The sequence below is a fragment of the Chionomys nivalis genome, chromosome 5, assembly GCF_950005125.1.
Source record: "Chionomys nivalis chromosome 5, mChiNiv1.1, whole genome shotgun sequence".
In the NCBI taxonomy this organism is placed as follows: domain Eukaryota; kingdom Metazoa; phylum Chordata; class Mammalia; order Rodentia; family Cricetidae; genus Chionomys; species Chionomys nivalis.
In genome coordinates, this window is record NC_080090.1 from 61,039,212 (window position 1) to 61,045,587 (window position 6,376).

Consider the following 6,376-nt stretch of genomic DNA (forward strand, 5'->3'; position numbering starts at 1 on the left):
AAGTAACATTTTCTGATAAGCAAACGGGAGTTTGTCAAGTTGCTTCCAGGGCTAACATTCCATGAGCGTATTCCTAACATCCCAGAGCCTATGTGGCTGTAACATGTACCAGGTAACCTCACTCTCTTTGCACTGAGCTGTGGAACACTGTGAAAGGTCATGGTTCTGATGTATGAAAGAGAAACAAATTGAAGAGGTATCTGGTCCTGGATCACCCATAGCCTTAGCTCCTCGAGCAGAACTTTACATGGAGCCTTCATCAGTCCCACATTGCTCATCTTCCCTGGGGCCTTGCAAAAGTCACTGTCTTGGTTTGAGTTTCTGTGAGAACTATTATGGGCTGGATGACTTCTACTCAATGGGAAGTTTTATTGCTTTTCAAGGCATAATCAATGAGGGAAGAATGGTTGAGAGATTATTTTTTAATTGTTCCTCATGCAAACCCAAATGTAAGTTCTTCTTTGGAATAACACAGGCAATATTCTCTCTTCATTTTCCCCTGTGCTCTCCTATCCAATCTTGGCAGCTACAGTCAGAAAGAAGTCAGTAAGACACTTACCCCCACTCCTCGTCACACCTATAGCAGCAACCTTAGCATCAGACAGTAACAGTTCCAGGTGTCAGACACGTCAGACATTTACTTGTTACCCTGGAGTCTTCTGCACAGAGATACTCCTTCCATTTATTAGGGCTGCAGCTATTTTCCTCCTGAAAGATGCACTTTGTGATATCATCACATTGAGGGCTAGCGTTTCAGTGTTTGCCTGTGGAGACACACAAACATTAAGTCCTTTGCAACCACATCTTAAGTCTCCTCTAAACACTGTGAAGCTTGCTTGATTTACAGCAACAGCCAATGTATACCCCCACCCTATAGTTACAAGAGCAAGAGGCGGAGGAGTTCTATATTTTGTATGCGTTTGTGGTAGAGATGTAGAATATAAAGATGTCATAAGGAATGTGACACCTCAGAGGAGTCTCTCCTGGCTATTTGCTGTGGAAGCGCTGGAAAGAGCAGCATTGGGCTGAGACTACATAAGAAGGAGAAACCCAGGGGACTCTTGCTTGGCCCAGTTCCATCCCAGAGCTCACTAATTTTATGGAAGGTCAAGAAAGGAGGAGTTGAGCCCACGGACATCTGCCTGGAGTAATATTTTCAAATTGGTCTTTCTCCTCTAGAGGTTCATTTTCAAATTTAATTAGCTAGCTAATGATGGTAAATTATCAAAATTAATTGATGGATGCTGAAGTGCTTTTACAATAAAAAAAGCTATACACAATTTCTAGGGTAGTTAGTGTCTGATCTAACTTTAAAGACTAATCTAGGAAAAGATTTTTACAGTCGTAATAATGATACTTTTTTTAATGGTTTGAACAGAAGTCTTCTATGGGCCAGGAACATTGCCTTAGGGGAGACTCTCACATAGTCTCTAGATTCCCACTTAGTGAAAAACTTCTCCTTTTGCCAGAGGCATCCCTGGAGGGAGAAGTCCAGTGAGAAATCTGGAAGTGTGTCTTTATAGTCCAGAAAGCAAGACAGAAAAATAAACAAGCATTTATAGTTATCTAGGGAGGTGGGTGCCGTGGTGAGAGGGGCCGAGGGACCCGGATCTGGACACATCCTCACAGAGAAACTGCTGGTGAAGGAAGAGCGAGAGCTCATCAGGCAGAGATGGGGATGGGGAGATGAGAAGGAACATCTGGACAGATGGGGAGCAATAAACATGCTATATGTGAGCTTCAGCAGTAAACGAGATGGAGAATCTAATGCAATGGGGAAAACAAATTTGAGAACATTGTTGGGTCATAAGAGATGTAATTAAAACACTAGGGTGCTGGCTGTTTTCTTAAAGAAGAAAAAATTATCTTTCTATTTATCTATCTCCTTCCTATCCAAAGGATTATAATAGAAATTTGAAGAAGGTGTAAGCCATAAGAACAAGCAAGCAGAATATACAGCAATAGTTAAGTTTTTAGGAGCTATATAATAGATGAAAGAATGGAAATTGGTTAAGCAGACTAAACCAAATATGAGTCTAGTCTTTTTGTTCTTTGGCAACTTCATTCATGCGTGTAATGTACTTTCTCTCTACACCATGTCTTCTCTTTCTCCCAACCCTATCCACATCCTCCTGCACATCCTGAGAATCTCTTTCCCAAATTCATGACTTTGTTTTGAGACCCATTTAGTTTCACCAGGGCCATCTGAGGGATATGGAGTTGAAGCCATCCAATGGAGCTGGGTACAGTCACCAGAGGGCATACAACCAAAAAAAAAAAAAAAAAGACTCCTCTCTTTGAACCAATCAGTAACAAATAGTTCAACTGTGTGTGTGTAGCATTTCGATGGCTGTGTCTTGTTCAGAAGATGGTCTCTCACAGCCATTCTCCCTATCCTCTGATTCTTATGTTCTTTCTTCCGCAGCTTTCCTTGAGCTGTAGAGGGTTAGTACGCATGTCTTGGTTAGGGCTGGATGCTACTGTTTTTCAATACCTTAACCACTCATGAGTCTCCCCATTTACCGCTCACTATTCTGTAGAATGAAAGGCTTCTCTGATTGAGGCTGAGAGTGGCATTTGTCTGTGAATATAAACACAGAACATAAGAAGGTAGTTTAATATTATGTGAGCTTAGTTAAAGAGCAGTATTTACCCTTGCCCCAAGCTTATGATTTCCTTCAGGGTGGCCTTTTGACCAGGTTTTTAGTACCAGGTATGGAGTCCTTTCTGTGGAGTGGTTACATATACCCTGGCAGGTTGGTCTTATAGTTTGAAGGATGAGGAATTTATAGCTTTCAGTCACAGGTTATCTCATTAAAGATATGTTTACTACCATTGAGGGTGGAAGTTTTAGGAACTCTTATGTCCAAAGACCAAATATATATATATATTTATAATAGCTCACTCTTGTTAAGAGAATTGAGATCAGGGTGCATGGGTGTGGTGATTTGAAAGTAAATTGAGGTGTAGCCTTGTTGAAGGAAGTATGTCACTGTGTGGGGGCGGGCTTTGAGGTCTCTTCTGCTCAAACTCCCCCCAGTGTGACTTTGAGATCATTTCCTGTTGCCTGCAAGGTGTAGGACTCTCAGTTACTTTGCCAGCACCATATCTGCCTGTATGCTGCCATGCTCCCTGCCATGATGATAATGGACTGACTCTCTGAACTGTAAGCCACCCCCAATTAAATGTTTTCCTTTATAAGAGTTGCTATGTCTCTGTCTCCTTTCATCACCTAAATGTTTTTCTTTGGGTTCACCTTCTTAATTAGCTTCTCTAGGACCACACATAATAGGCTCAACGTCCCCTATTCATGGCTAGAAACCAAATATGAGTGAGTACATCCCATGTTCCTCTTTTTGGGTCTGGCTCACCTCACTCAGGATAGTGTTTTCTATTTCCGTCCATTTGCCTGCAAAATTCAGGAAGTCATTGTTTTTTACTGATGAGTAGTACTCTAATATGTATATATTCCATACTTTCTTCATCCATTCTTCCATTGAAGGGCATCTAGGTTGTTTCCAGGTTCTGGCTATTACAAACAATGCTGCTATGATCATAGTTGACCGGACTTGCTGAACATAATGGACAATGAGGACTACTGAGAACTCAAGAACAATGGCAATGGGTTTTTGATCCTACTGCACGTACTGGCTTTGTGGGAGCCTAAGCAGATTGGATGCTCACCTTACTAGACCTGGATGGAGGTGGGTGGTCCTTGGACTTCCCACAGGGCAGGGAACCCGGATTACTCTTAGGGATGATGAGGAAGGGGGACTTGATGGGGGAGGGGGAGGGAAATGGGAGGTGGTGGTGGGGAGAAGGCAGAAATCTTTAATAAATAAACAATAAAAAGAAAAAAAAAGGGTTGCTATGATCATGGTCATGGTGCCTCTTCACAGCAATAGAAATTCTAACTAAGACAATGAGTGAGGTGATAGTTTTCTTGGCTGCATGCTCCAATAGTGCATCAATTTGAGGAAGACTCGGCCACCTCCGTGATGTCAATGTCTATATTTACTCACTTGCAGACATTAAGATGAATCAGATTTATAGTAATACTCCAGACATCAAGGCTTAGACCTCATTCATCTTTGGCAGACAAGAGTCCCTTTGCTTCTAGGAGCTTCTCTCCTCAAATGTTTCTAGGCTCTGTTTCACAGATTGTGTTTATGCACTTCAAATGTTCCCTTGGTCTTTGGAGATCACGCTAGGGAGGCAACAGTTTCTCACAGTTGTAATCAGGGCCTCTGTCAACAGTTCTGACAGGCAGGGTCATTAGCCAATGTGGAATGCTGTGAATTCCTCTGGCTGGCCGGTGGCCTCTGGCAGGCTGCTCCCTGAGAATGCCTTTCTCTTCTGACCAGATTCTTTGGAACTGTTTCACATGACTGAGCTACTGAGCTACTTTCCTTTGCCTTATTCCCCAAGCCTTCCAGCATGGATCGCATATCTCAGATGGGTTGCTGGGTGATGTTACAAGCTGCATTCCACTCCTCTGAAACCTTTGCTTCTCTGAATCCTGAGCTTTTTCCACTGTCAAGCTCTGTTAAAGTTTAGCTCTACTGATGAGCTCTAAACATGCCATTATTTCAGTAGGCAGTGACAGGAGCTCTTCTGAGGCAAATCCCCAGCACCTGAATCCTCTCCTGATTGGATAGAAGACCTTCCACACCAGTGTTCCCTAACCCTTTAATAGTTAACTAAGAAGTTTCCTGAGCTAACTCAGAGAATATCAAGAACTTTTGGATGAAAATGTGGCCTAGTATCACGAGTGTAGGCAGCTGTGTGTTCATGTTGGTTAGAGGTTAGGATAGGGGATAGATACATTTACTTATTGATTAAATATAAATAGAATGTATTTCAAAAGATTTTTTTTTTATCCTCATCCACTCTGTGAGATAGAATCCATAGTTTACACTGCTAAAATGGCCAAGAACTTGACACTGGATAGGTCATAGACCCTATGGGAAAGCCTACTACTGTTATTCTGCTAAGGAAGATAGCAATAAAATGACTCCTAATGGCATATTTCTTTGCCCATAGATCAATGTCCCACTCAGCCCCCATCAGAGAAGTGTCTTCTTTTAATGGGTGGTAATTCACACAGAGTCCCACAGCTGGACAGTGTGAGAGACTTGGAGCTCTAGTCCTACGTGGAATGTCCTCATCAAACCCCTCCCTTCAGGGCTCTATGCAGAAGTGAAGGCAGGACCATTACAAGAGCTAGAAGAGGTGGTGGGTGGCTCCAAGGAAACGATGCTCCCAGACACAACAGGACTGACACACATATAAACTCATGGAGGCCGTCACAGCATGCACGAGACCTGCATGGGTTCAAACCAGACCAAGTCCCAGCTCTGAGAAGGAGGGGCTCGCACAAAGTCCTACCCCTAACTAAGAAGCTATTTGCAATTAATGTCTGCTGGGAAAGGGAGAATCATTTTTATCCAATTAAGTGATACTGGGTGTATCAACCACACTCCAGGGTAGGCCCCATGCTCAGGAGTAGTTGACCAACACAAAACAGACTCTCTCTCTCTCTCTCTCTCTTTCTGTCTCTCTGTGTGTGTGTGTCTGTGTGTGTGTGTGTGTGTGTGTATGTTGGGGAGGGATTTGTAGGCTTTTTTGTCTTTTTTTCTGTTTGTTTTGATTTACAATTGTTTTTGTTTTTAGAGACAGAGAAAGAACCTGAAGTTTGATGGGTGGGGAGGTGGGGAGGATCTGGGAAGAACTGGGAGAGAGGAAAGAATATGATCAAAATATATTATATGGAAAATGTTTTGAAAAAACTTTAAAAATGACGTTTATATTTGGCTACATGTTTATGTGTCTGTGTGACATATTGGCACACTAGTGTAGGGTATACATGCTTGTGTGTGGTACAGACAGACCAGGGTGGGTTTGGTGCCCTCATTCATCACTCTCCACTTCTTCCCTCGAGGTAGGATCTTATCCCTGATCCCAGGGCTTGTATTTTCTTGGTTAGGCTAGAAACTAGCAAGCTCCAGTGATCATCTTGTCTCTGTCCTCTTTGGGGTTACTTACAGACATATGCAGGGACATTCGGCTTGTTATGCAGGTGCTGGGATCTCAATCATGGTCCTCACAATTGTGAAGCAAGCACTCTCAAACTCTGAGCTATTTCTCCAACCCAGATAAATTTCGTTTAGAATGCAAATGTGTACAGTGTTGCCCAGAAGGGCATCTTGAGGGGAAAAGATGGTAGGAAAGAGATACAGAGAAACATTGGAAGTTTGTGTCAGAACTTTTTAAAATTTTTTTAAGAAAGGAAACTATCTTTTTTTTCACTTTACATACCTATCCCAGTTCCCACTCCCTTCCCTTCTCCCATTTCTTCCACCTTCCTCCTCACCCC